The sequence below is a fragment of the Sander vitreus genome, chromosome 8 (genome assembly GCF_031162955.1).
Source record: "Sander vitreus isolate 19-12246 chromosome 8, sanVit1, whole genome shotgun sequence".
NCBI lineage: Eukaryota > Metazoa > Chordata > Actinopteri > Perciformes > Percidae > Sander > Sander vitreus.
The window spans coordinates 34938100-34951464 of record NC_135862.1 but is presented as its reverse complement, the minus strand read 5'-3'; positions in this window follow the sequence as shown (position 1 = coordinate 34951464).

Here is a 13365-nt window from a genome sequence, read left to right as displayed (position 1 = left end):
TTTTTTACATTCACGAGAACACAAGATACCAGTTTATATGGCAGTGGAGAATGGGGCGCTGTGTGTGTCAGAATCAGAAATATGTGATTCCGGTCCATTACATTTGGTTGCTGTTGCCTGTAGATGGCGTCATATCCCCTTTGTGTATGCGTCAACTGTTGGTGTGCAGGGAGAAGAGCAGAGGAGAAAGAACACAGCCCTGAGGGGAACCGGTGCTGATGGTCAGTGAGTCGGAGACGTCTTTCCCCAGCTTCACATGCTGCTTCCTGTCAGACAGGAAGTCAGTGATCCACCTGCAGGTGGAGTCAGGCACACCAAGCTGGGAGAGTTTCTCCTGGAGCAGAGCCGGGATGATGGTGTTAAAGGCAGAGCTGAAGTCCACAAACAGGATCCTGGCGTAGGTTCCTGCGGAGTCCAGGTGCCGGAGGATGTAGTGGAGGGCCAGGTTGACTGCATTGTCTACAGACCTATTGGCTCTGTAGGCAAACTGCAGGGGGTCCAGGAGGGGGTCGGTGATGGCTTTGAGGTGAGAAAGCACAAGGCGCTCAAAGGACTTCATAACCACAGAGGTCAGGACTTGAAGCAGGCTGGCACGTGGCATGTCTCCAGTGAGGTGTTGAAAATGTCTGAACACTGGAGACAGCTGATCAGCGCAGTGCTTCAAGCTGGATGGGGAGACAGCATCCGGTCCAGCAGCTTTCCTGGGGTTCTGTCTCCTGAACAGTCTGTTGACGTCTTCCTCATTGATGGAGAGAGTCGTCACTGAGGTGGGTGGGGAGGTGGTGGGGGAGGTGGAGGTGATGCACTGTAGCTGGAGCTGTTGGGAGGTGTCGCGGGGGATAGTATCAGGGAAGACCCTTTGTTGGGAGGTAATACGGTAATTCCTTTACTATGCAACAGTAAGTCGCGTGGTTATGACACAATCGTTAGCCTTTTATTTTTTTTAAACGTCTGCTACGGAGACAGAACGTGAGATACAAGGTAATGGAGCCTTTTATACATTGTCATGTTTCTTTAGAAATAAACAATGGATAAATAAAGCAGATGTAAAGTTATTCTCTGTCAAAATGAATGGCAGTCAATGGAATGCTAACGTCGGGTGATCGCTTTGTAGCATCAAAATGTCGCCATAGGAGGTTCGAGTTCTGAAGCGAGGCTTACCCCCTTGGATGTTTCCCCCACTCATTCCCCCTGCTCTGTTGTTTACCCCTCTCATTCCCCATGCTCTGGTGTTCCCCCCTCTCATTCCCCCTGCTCTGATGTTTCCCCCTCTCATTCCCCCTGCTCTGTTGTTTACCCCTCTCATTCCCCATGCTCTGGTGTTCCCCCCTCTCATTCCCCCTGCTCTGGTGTTCCCCCCTCTCATTCCCCCTGCTCTGGTGTTTCCCCCTCTCATTCCCCCTGCTCTGGTGTTTCCCCCTCTCATTCCCCCTGCTCTGCTGTTTCCCCCTCTCATTCTCCCTGCTCTGCTGTTTCCCCCTCTCATTCCCCCTGCTCTGGCGTTTCTGAGCCCCTAAACCGGAGACATTTAGAAACACTTCTGACCCGTTTTGGTTTGGTAATCTGCGGGGTTGTGTTTCAGTCTCAACGGCCGCAAACGGAGACCTTTGGCAACACCGACACTGACGCCAATGTTTCTCTTCCTGATTGGGTCTTATCGGTCACGATATCTCGTTCTCTGAGACTAAAGTGACTAACGTTACCATGGAAACTACCAGCAGCGGGTGGGGTCTCCACGCTGCCTCCTGTTTATGTCCAGTATACCAGGATGTTGATGAGATATGAGGTTTGGGGGTGTTAGTTTAAATGGAGATTAGTTCTTCTACTGGAGCTAACAACACTGAGCTTTCAGCTCAAAACTAAACTAAACTTGGCGGTGTAAATGTAGCCTCAGTTTTCAGGCTTCTCAATTATGTCCCCGAGGTTTCTTCCTCATAAATAAACCTTTGTAAATAATGTCACTAAGTTCCCCAAAACTATTTAAAGCCACACAAAGTATGGTTAAAAAAAAAAAAAAAACTGCAGTGATGAGTCTGAATTAATGGTGTTTGGAAAACTGGATATTAATACTGTGGTGGGAGGACTTGTGTTGTGTGTGTGTGTGTGTGTGTGTGTGTGTGTGTGTGTGTGTGTGGTCTGAAACAATATGTCCAGCAGGGAGAAGGAGGGGCAGGAAAAACCGGTGATGTCAGCAGGGAAGAAGAGGAGGGAGGACTGCCTTGCTTTTTCCTGTTTCCTCCCCCTCCCTCTTCACCCCCTCCTCCAACGCCTCTGCTTATCAGTGTGTGTGTGTGTGTGTGTGTGTGTGTGTGTGTGTGTGTGTGTGTTAGTGAGAGAGAGAGAGCGAGAGAGAGAGAGCGAGAGAGAGAGAGAGAAAGCGGATCAGTAGGTGAGTGGACGAAGGATTAACAACTGTGACAGTGGATATGGGGGAAGAGAAAAAGGCAAATAGACCGGGATAGAGAGAAAAGGGAACCAGATTGAGAGTGAGCGGGTAAAGGGGGAAAGGAAAAGTGAGAGATCCAAAAGTACAACAACTAAGAGTCCACTTAGAGCGAGGTCTGAGCGGTTGTATCTGGATTGGGTGGACCTGTCGCTAGAAATACTTCCCAACATCCAGCAGGACAGCTACCATGTACAGTGGATATGGAGGTAGGAACCAGTGCCATGCAGCTCTTCTCCAATCATTAACTTCCTGTTTGTCAGGATGAAACTAACTTTTTTTTTAGTTGCTGGTTAACAGGTTTGTAACTTATTATGAGGAGATGGCTGGAGAGCTGTTGAGAGACCAAACCTGGGACTTGTTTAGAGCAACATTTGATTGATAAAGTTGTATGAGTCGATGGAGGTCCCTCCCTGAACACAGCAACATGCAGTCGGTCTTAAATGCATTTTCCAGGCACTTTTCTTAAATACTTATTTGAATTGATCGGTGATGTCAAAACAAGTGTTTCTCCTACTAATGAATAATCCGCTTTAGAGGCCGCTGTGCTGCCAAGTAAAGGGCTGAAACTAACGACTACTTTCATCGTCCATTAATCTGTAGATTATTTTCTCAATAAATCATCAGATCAGTGTTTCCCAAAAAGCCCAAGATGTCGTCCTCAAATGTCTCGTTTTGTCCACAACTCAAAGATATTCAGTTGACTGTCACAGAGGAGAGAAGAAACTAGAACATATTCACATTTAACAAGCTGGAAATTAGAGAATTCTTTCTTAAAAACTAACTCAAGCTGATGTCAGGGCTGGTTTTGATACCTAGTTCTGCTCTGTTTAACTGAGTTTAAAGGATACTTCCATATTTATTGATGTCTGTCTTGTTACAATACTCACATGACCCAAATGTGCAGTACATTGATGCAGTTTTTGGATTGCTCCTCCTGTCCATACTGACGAAAATAAGCAGTGAGATATGTTTTTTTTAGTAAAACTGAAACTAAATGAAAACTAAAACCTTCAAGAAAAACTATGGAAAGGAATGTAAAGCAGGTCAGTTTTAGTTGTTTTTTTTTAGCTTTAATATTTCACCACTGAATTAAGGAGACATTCATATCCGTCAACTCATTAAAGTGACATTAAAACACAGAAATTTAACAAACTGGGCAGATGGCGCTGTGACGCATTTGCTTTACGTCATTTACATTAAAGAAGCACAAAGATTTAAAAATTAAACATTAAAGCCATTCCTATGCAACCATGGATTTTGTATGGATATGTAGCAACATACATCTCAGACATTATATATATATATATATATATATATATATATATATATATATATATACACACACACACACACACACACACAGTATAAACTAAAACTTTCTGAAAAAGTAAAACTAGCACGCACACTCTAGCTAAAACTAACCTGCAATGAAATCGAAAAGTCTGACATTTTACATGTTTTTTAATTTAATTTTTTTATGGTTTTATTTGAATTTCACTGTCAAGTGACTTTATTTATAGAGCACATTTAAAACCAACCAGGCTGAACAAAGTGCTGTACAAAGTTATATTATGTTATAAAAACAAAGGAAGACAATACAAATATAGACACAATGAACATCTTACAAACAACACACGTCTATACAAATGTCCGTAACCTAAATCATACGCCAAAGAATAAAAATGTGTTTTAAGACGAGACTTAAAGATCTCGGCAGTAGAGGAGGACCTCATATGAACAGGAAGTTTGTTCCAGAGTCTCGGAGAAGGCACCATACAATTACGCATTTAAATGATGCTTGATTGTATTATCATTTTAGTGTTTTTAGATGCATTTCCATACATGTTCTGTTATTGACACTCTAGCTTACTGTTTTATTAAAGTGCTGCTGCTTCTAATTTTTGTGGAGGAGGGGAGAATTTTTTTGGGGGGAGAGGGGGGAGGGGGGGCTTACATGGGTTTCTGATTCCTAATTCATATCCTGGAAAGCACTTTGTGCTTAATGCTTGAAAAGTGCTATATAATTATTATTATTATTGTTGTTATTATTATCATTATCCCTTCCTAAAGCGATTTCAGTGTTAGTGATGGGGACAAAATCCACGGTCCCTCTGTAAGAATCCATTGTGAAGTTCAGCTGAAGCTAATACGAGGCTTCAACATTCAGTCTGCCAAATTAAAGGGGTTGTAACCTATGCTGTGTGTGCACCTACACCTTACAATCGCACGGAAAACCCTGAAAGGGAATTTTTACTAACACACTGCAACTCTGGAAGATCCACATTAGATTTGTCTAAGACAGACTGCTGATGCCTCATTCAGAATATGTTTCCCAGCCTGTACACGCATAACGCTGTGTACAGGCTGGGACAGCAGCATTTGGTCCTGGCATTTTCATTGGAACCGGCCCGTTCACTGTCAGTATAGACAGGAGAAACCATTACGGCTTTGTAACCTCTCCTCTAACTCTTTCAACAGTCCATTTTGTCAACGATATTATATAGCAATTTAGTCACAGTTAATGTTTCATAACGTCTGTTCTGTGTCATTAAAGACTCATCTTTGTTCTGGGGACAAATTTAGTCACACAGTTTTTCAGGTTTTTTGGTAAAACATTAACACTACGCCGAAGCCAAACCCCACATACTGTATGTGGACTGACAAAGTAGTGAAGGCCACGTAAAAAAACAATCTGTGTGGCATGGATGTTATCCTGATAGGAGTGAACGCTGGAGTCCTTTTTTTATGAAAAATAAGTAAAAATGATCTGATTGCAATTTCTTAAATGGGAATATTTCGGATTTTCTTCACTCCTCTGTGATGGTAAACTGAATATCTTCAGCAGGTAAATAAAATAATCGTTAGTTGCAGCCCTAATATTATGCTGAAGTTGCCATGACAGCAAGTATAAACGGAGGAAGTGTTGAGTTCCCAGAGCAACAACAAATAAACTCAGCAGGCGTCTTATTAAGAATGATTGATTGATTGAAAAAGAGGAATTGCGTATAAAGGCCTGTCTCTGCCAGCTCTAAAGCTCTGATTGTGTTTGTAAATGCATCACTAAGTTGGTGTGTGAAGTCCTTCCTACTCTCTAGTTACCAGCAGCTAGTTGGAAACTGGTGATCTACTGAATCAGGTCGCACTAGCACCAGTGAAACTTAAGGAAGGCCTTCTTTATGTGTAAATGTGACGCGAGGATTGAGGAAACATCTGTAAACAGGAAGTCACTGCAGCATCTGTCAAGTTTTAAATGATGCATGAAACACACACACACACACACGGCTGTGACTGAGCTCTTCCAGTGCGTGCTCCTGGTTGTAGACACTTCGGTCCCGTAATGGTTGAGCCGACAGTAAAGAATAAAATATTTATATATTTATTTATTATTAAATATTAATTATATATTTAATTAATATTTAATTAGTTTAGCTAGTGCAGTAAGCTAACGTTAGAAAGCGCTAACGTTACACGAGTTACGTCTAACTAGGATGTCTATCACTAGATTGTAACTGTAAGCACCTGTCACGTCAGCGTCTGAGGGCGGCTGCGCTGCGATGATACGGGCGAGCTGCGCGCTCCTCGTCATCAGATGACAGTGACGGCTCATAGATCTCTCCCCGATCCGATTCTCCATCACTCATGTCCAAATCTAGCTTGCTCCAGCTTCTGATGATGCAGCCGCCTTGTCAAAAGACATGTAAACAATACGCGTTGCTAGGCTACGCGGCCGGGGTCTGAGCGCAGCACAGCAGCTTTTATAAGGGGGATAAAGTCCTAGACATTTATACTAATGACGTGAGAGGACGGCTGGAGCGCTCGCTCTCTGTGTCAAATATCGCCGCAGATAGGATTACATTGTTAGTAGTTGAAAGTCCCCCGCAATAAAGACGCCATGGTGGCGTCGGGTGTGCTGTATGGTCACAAAACAAACATGAGGAGCGGGCTACAGAGGTCTGCTAACTTCTTTCTAACTCCACTGTTCCAAACCTGTAGTCTTTAGCTCCAACTGCAAGTCTCTTGAAGCAGTTCATCAGATTGCAGCTCCCTGGAGACACACACGGCTTTATGCAACTTTCTTCACGTATGCAGTAGTACTCCCAACAGCTGTAAACACACTGCCCTTTTAATGCACAGACATGAGATTATATTAATCTTTTCATCTCACTCTTGGAAAGAAAAGCAAATACTTGCATTCCCCAAAATGTTGAACTATTCCATTAAGATTTTTGAATATCTGTCTACTGTCCAGTAGAGATGGTCCGATACCATTTTTTGCTTCCCGATACCGATTCCGATACCTGAACTTGCGTATCGGCTGATACCGAGTACCGATCCGATACCAGTGTGTTATGTTTTATTATGTTTTAACAGCTGTATACTACTATCCCTGTACGGATGTGATATTATTTATCATTGTTGTCAGTCTGGCTCAGGTTAAACTCTTTGTGAAACCATGAATGCCACAGAACTTTCTGTTATTCTGCAGTTTGACAGTTAGTTATAACGGAAAAAGAACATAAATAAACTACTTTAACGTAGATTTTGTTTAGGGCTTTATTACGTGGTATCGGATCGGTGCATAAACTCCAGTACTTCCCGATACCAGTGTTTTAGGCAGTATCGGAGCCGATACGGTATCGGAACATCTCTACTGTCCAGGCAGCTTCTAGTTTGGATTCTTTGAATATACACTTGCAGTGTCTACCTGTATTTGTTGTCAAAGTTACATAATTGTTGCATGCTAATGCTACAAAATCAGGCATGATGCTCACTGCTATGGCCCTTAAGCTTAATAAAAGTTTTTTCAGACACTACAGTAGGGTCCCTTTCCTGGAAGTGAGCAAGCATGTTTGTACAGTAAAGTTGTTGGGTTATTCCTGTGACTCAGTATAGCCATAAACTGCCCTAGTCCTTTCCTGACCCTGCCCTCCTTGCAGGATGTTACTCCCTCCTGGGTTTCCTTTTTCTAAAGACAGTAATATGAGGGAGGAAAGGACCGTAGTTATGAAACTGAACTATTAACTTCAGAAGAAGCATGAATGATCCCAGGAGGAATAGTAGGGACTGACCTTTTGTTCACCTAGCTTAATATGTTGTGTTGTCAGTGGCCACATTTCACCAGGAGAAACCGTTTGAGTCTTTGAGGCTATTCTTTTCATGTCAGTTGTACATTTCCAACTTTCCTGTCGCTCCTGTGTTCTGCCAGCCAGAGACAGGAGTCTCTCTCCTTCTCCCTCTCTCTTCTCTCTCTTAGTTTGGCAATTTGGCCGTTGCCATCTTGGTTTTTTGATGTGATGATTTTTGGACGAGAGGGTGGAGCTGGGGAGGATGACGCAGGCACGCCATTGTTGTTTATGCTTGCAATGGTGCTGCACTTAGCTAAATGCTAAAGAGGGTAAGTGGAGTTTTACCGGCAGGTAAACGCAGACCTCCGGGTACTGGTGCCATCTATCTGCATGTACGGCAGAACAGAAAATCTGCAAACCTTCCCTTAAGTTACCAGCTAATGCTAGCGTAAGCTAGCTAGCTTTGTTGGCAGAATGCTAAGCACAACCTTTTTAGGCGACCACAATGTTCCAGTGAAACGCACACAAGTGAGAGGGTCAAAATTAAAGATGGAAAAACCTGGACAAAAACAAGTGTTGGCATGATTAGCATTGTTAAGCCTCTGTCCTGACTGACTTCTAAAGCATCCCCTGCTTTATCGTCTATTTTAAAATAAATGGGACCATCATTCACTAAATGAACATCATGCTGTATTGAAGAAGACTTGAAACTAGTGATTGAGACCACAAAGTCATTATTAAAATGTTTACTGAGGTAATAAATCAAGTGTGAAGTAGGCTCATTTTCTCATAGACTTCTATAGAAACTGATTTCTTTTTGGAGCCACTGGAGCCTGCTGGAAATGAGATAGAAGGCAGCTTTAAGGCTTTTCCGCATTGGCTTCACTTTTCAGACCCGGACGTTTAATCTATTATTTTTACAGTGTGGTTCTTACAGGTCCCTTTGTAGTTACAGGAAGAGATGAATGTCCCTCACTTACACAAACATACAAACCCTTATCTGACCTCATTTTTATACAATAACCATCTCAAGACGTAAGGTATTTCCAAACAATATTAGTTTGTTAGTTGAATCACTGCTCTTTTCTTCTGAACTGCGTCATTCTACACTGTAACACAGGTACCTCGCCTGCTGCCAGTACTGACAGAGATGTCAGCAGCTATTGTTTTTATGTTTTATATAAAACCTTTGTATTTCTCCGAGTGTGTGGAAATGGGATGTTTTAATATCACAGATGATGAAGAAAGGCATTTAAGCCTGAGTCTTCCAGGTAATGCGACTCATGTTGTTTAGACCAGGGCTTGATGCATAGAGTGCATAAGTGAAGCCAAAACATCGGGATCACCCCCTGGTGGCTGGCTGCAGTATAGGTCATGAACCCCACCCCCTCAATGTTAAAACTTTCTTTTTCTTATATTAAGAAGCATGAAAAGCAAAGTATCATCATCAAGGCTAGAGCTTTGACTAGTGCTGACCAATTGCGTGAAAATGAAATAGAAATAGAACACATAAAGGTGGAATAATAACAGCTCTAGGTCTACCTGCACATTTTTAGTAGTTTGCTAGTTGAATGACGGTGTCCTCCCTGTGCTGTATTGTCTCTAGTATCAGTAGTGTAGTCTATGTGATATGCAGCTATACGCCGTATACCCACTAGAAAAGGTAAAGGATTTCCATATACCCACTTACAAAAGCACAAGGATTACATTACATAACATTTCATTTAGCTGATGCTTTTATCCAAAGCGACTTCCAGTTGCTCCCAAGTGCTTTCAACCTTGAAGGTACAAACTCCGGACCGCAAGAAGTAAGTGCAGGTACATTAGTTTTAAATAAGCCAAACTACAAAGAGCCATATGAAAGTGCAACTGGAAGTTTTTATTTTTTTTCTCTCTCATCATCATCATCATCGTCGAAGGTGCAGTCAGAAGAGATGTGTTTTTAGCCTTCAGCGGATGATGTGTAGGCTTTCGGCCGTCCTGATGTCAGTAGGGAGCTCATTCCTCCATTTAGGAGCCAGCACAGCAAACAGTCTGGATTTCGAGTGATTAGTTGTCCCTCGCTGTGAAGGGTCAGCAAGCAGGTTGGCTGATGCAGAGCGGAGTGGGCGGGTTGGGGTGCAGGGTTTGACCATGTCCTGGATGTAAGCTGGGGCTGATCCATTCGTGGCCCTGTATGCAAGTACTAGTGTCTGGAAGCAAATGCGGGCAGCAACTGGTAACCAGTGAAGAGAGCAGAGGAGCACTAGCCTGGGAAACCCCTGACGAACTTCCGGCAAATTTGAGATTTGCTCTGTAAGTCCGTCTGGCCAAGAGCCCATTCAAGGCCATTTCCAATTTTTCCAAATCGAGGCACCAATCACAACCGTTGAGGCGGGCTTTACATGATGAGGATAGCACAGCGACAGCAAGCAGCTTTTTGTTTACTTTCAACATGACGTCCACCGAAGCGCAGCAATCTGTTGATGCCGCTGTCGCTGCTACGTCACCTGGATCGTTGGTCTGATTGGTTAAAGGACTATCCAATTGCGCCCAGAGGCATTTGAGCGGTGTCCGTTGGTGACGCCCCTTTGGAAATGGGCTGTAAATTAACCTTCCCCAGACCCCCTCTCAGTTACAACTGAAAAGGGTCTGGTGTCAACCAGGCTAGAGGAGCGGTGTAGTGTGAGAGAACTTGGGTAGGTTGAAGACCAGTCTATCTGCTGCATTCTGCCGGATGGCACTTGCAGGCAGGAGGCAGTTGCAGTAGTCTAGATGACTAGAGCCTGAACCAGAACCTGAGGTTCCTTCTGTGTTAGAAGAGGACGTATCCTTCTGATGTTATGCAGCATGTATCTACACAATCGGGTTGTTGCAGCAAAGTTGGCAGTAAGGGAGAGTTGGTCGTCAAGCAGTCTGGGTGGGGACTACCACAGAGTTGTCAGCTGTGGTAGTCCCCACCATTAACACGTAACGGTGATTGTTTTGTGACAGAACTTTCACACTTTGATTCATAAATTCAACCCGTCTGTGTTGCGAGTCACTTAGGAACAACAACACAGTTTCTTGGCGTTCATTCCTTGCGCAAATTTGAAAAATCACAGTATACGCACAACATACACTAGACTACACCACTGCCTAGTATTATGAGTAGCAGTGATTTAACAATGCCTCTCAAATAATCATTAATGATCAGTCTAAAAGGTTATGGTTTAATCATTATAGCCTGCTAGACATTACACATAGCCTACCACACTATGTTACAAACAACATGAACCAATGCGTGTGTGTGTTTTTTAGCCTGGACAGGCTTCATTCAACATGGAAATATGAGTATTGCATTTATTGAAAAGATTTTGTTATAGCAATACATTTCAAAGCTCAACCAGCCAGTGTCTCTGACAGATCTGCTGGATTCTTGTAGTGTGTATGATGGCGGGCTGCAGTTGTATATGTTTTATTTTTTAGCCTATCCTACCCTGTCCTGAATCCTACTCTATACTTTATTTTTTTTTGTTGTTTGTGTTTTTTTTTGTTTTTTTTACTGTTACTGGATATTATTTTTGACATGAACAATATCCTGCCTCAGTACATATCTAATGTCTCTACTGACCAATTTCAGTTATGTGTGTATCTTAAAAAAACAACATATCAGTCATCAGATTTCTTTTACTTTCTAAATATGACTCACTAAATATTTATGTACGTTGCATTATCAGTTGGGACATTCCTGTAGCGGCCATGGCCTGTTACAGATATGAGGTGTGTGTATTGGATTATTGTTGTTTGAATAGTAAGTAAACACACTCCCCTTTTGCAGCACAGCATTTTGTATTCTAGAAAAGTTCAACTGGAATGTTTGATTGGACTTAGCTCTGTAAACACTATTAATGTAGCTGTGACAGAAGGGCATTATTTGACAAATTAATTGTGCATAATAATGCATGATACCTTATAGCTTTTCCCATCACACAGGATGAAGCCTGCAGTATAGCTGCACTAGGCTCAGCGGTTTTATTAATATTTCTTAACACAAGTGTGTTTTTCCACTTTCCCACTCTGTGTGTGTGTGTGTGTGTGTGTGTGTGTGTGTGTGTGTGTGTGTGTGTGTGTGTGTGTGTGTGTGTGTGTGTGTGTGTGTGTGTGTGTGTGTGTGTGTGTGTGTGTGTGTGTGTGTGTGTGTGTGTGGAGCCAGCCTCTCTGGAGTTGACATTCCCTATGTTACAGAAATGCACACGCCCAATGTTCCCAGGGGTGCATTATGCGTACACACACATACAAGATGTGATTCTGACGAAGAGACCACTTCTAGTGGACATAAACAACATACTGACAGGTTCGCTATTCTTAGAAGCTCACCAGTAGTGAGTCAAGAAAGGCTGTCCAGGGAGTGGTGCTAAAACAATGGTAAATGGTCACAAAGTTCAAAAAGACCATGAGCTCTGCATATTACATGGCAATCTGCCTTTGAGATAATTACATCTTTTTCACCCAAAGCTGGGGTTTTGAGTACTACATACATCAATAATTTTATTGATGTATGTATTTTTAATTTCTAACATTTAAGTTAAGTCAATATTTCTCTTGAGCTTATAATACATTTAATAATAATACATTTATTATATCTCCCTAGAAGTAGAATCAGGACTGAAAAATGACTAATAATGGTCCGAGCTGCCAACAGAAAATCTATTTCAACAAAATAAACAACAATCAGTCACATTGATTAGAGTCCCAATTCAGATCTCAATTTTTAAACCTCATTCTTCATTGAAAAATGGAAGCGGCACTTTTTTGTCGTAGGTTACAGTGCTAAAAAACAGCAGATGATCATGTGACGTGCAGTTTGTTTGGCGGATGCTTCTCCGAGTGCCTCGCTGTGTTTTTTTTTAGGTGATGGGTCTAATTGCTTTTCTAGAATACTCCCCTGCAGCTCTTCTTTGATTGGTGATCTGAGACCATTATTTATTTAAGCAATAGCTCACGACATGATTATATCACAGCTAAGTGGCGTTGTTTGGCAGGTAACATTAGCCTACACTAGCAGGTAGCACAGGCAATTTTTTTGCTTAATGCTAAAGACAGGTTTAATATTGCAGTGAAAATATACTAAATATAGGGTATACTGAAAGGGATACTTTGCTGACATGAATCCAGCTCCAGCGTTTCCCCCTGTGTAGTACAAGCCCAGCGGCCTACAGGGCCTTAGTTGCCCCCCAACAGGGTAAGCCACTGGGAATTATTGTCATGTATTTTAAAGACTTTTTTTGTTTTTAAGATTATTTTTGGGGGGATTTATGCCTTTATGTTTTATAGGACAGCTGAAGACGTGAAAGGGGAGATAGAGGGGAAATGATGTTCAGCAAACGGCCGCAGGTCGGCTGTCACAGCTGTACAGAAAACAAATTCCATGACTCTGGCCTTGTGGCTTTTAAGATGAAGGCGGATCAGTGGATGCTGATGTTTGAGGTGATAAAGTTTGTGGACTTTTTCCAGATCTGTAAGCACAGTTTTTTTTTTGGCAGAATTGATGTTTCATGTCAGAATTTAGGGAACAGTAGCTTAGCCCTTTTTACCTATTTTCCATTGACAGCATGTGGTGTGTTAAGCTTAGACTACTTGTCCAACCCTGCTGTGCCTAATGGGCTGACATATGATGGGTCAGAGATTTCAGGGATGTGTTTGACTATTGGTGGTTTTTAGAATTTCTATCATCCAGCCCCAGTGTGTTAGTACAGGTTTCAAAGATTATGATTTACCCTTTGGGGACTGTGTGTGTGTGTGTGTGTGTGTGTGTGTGTGTGTGTGTTTTCCAGAATGGTATGGGAGAGTGAGGCCAGAGAGCATCAAACAATAGGTGTGGTGTCATGGGAG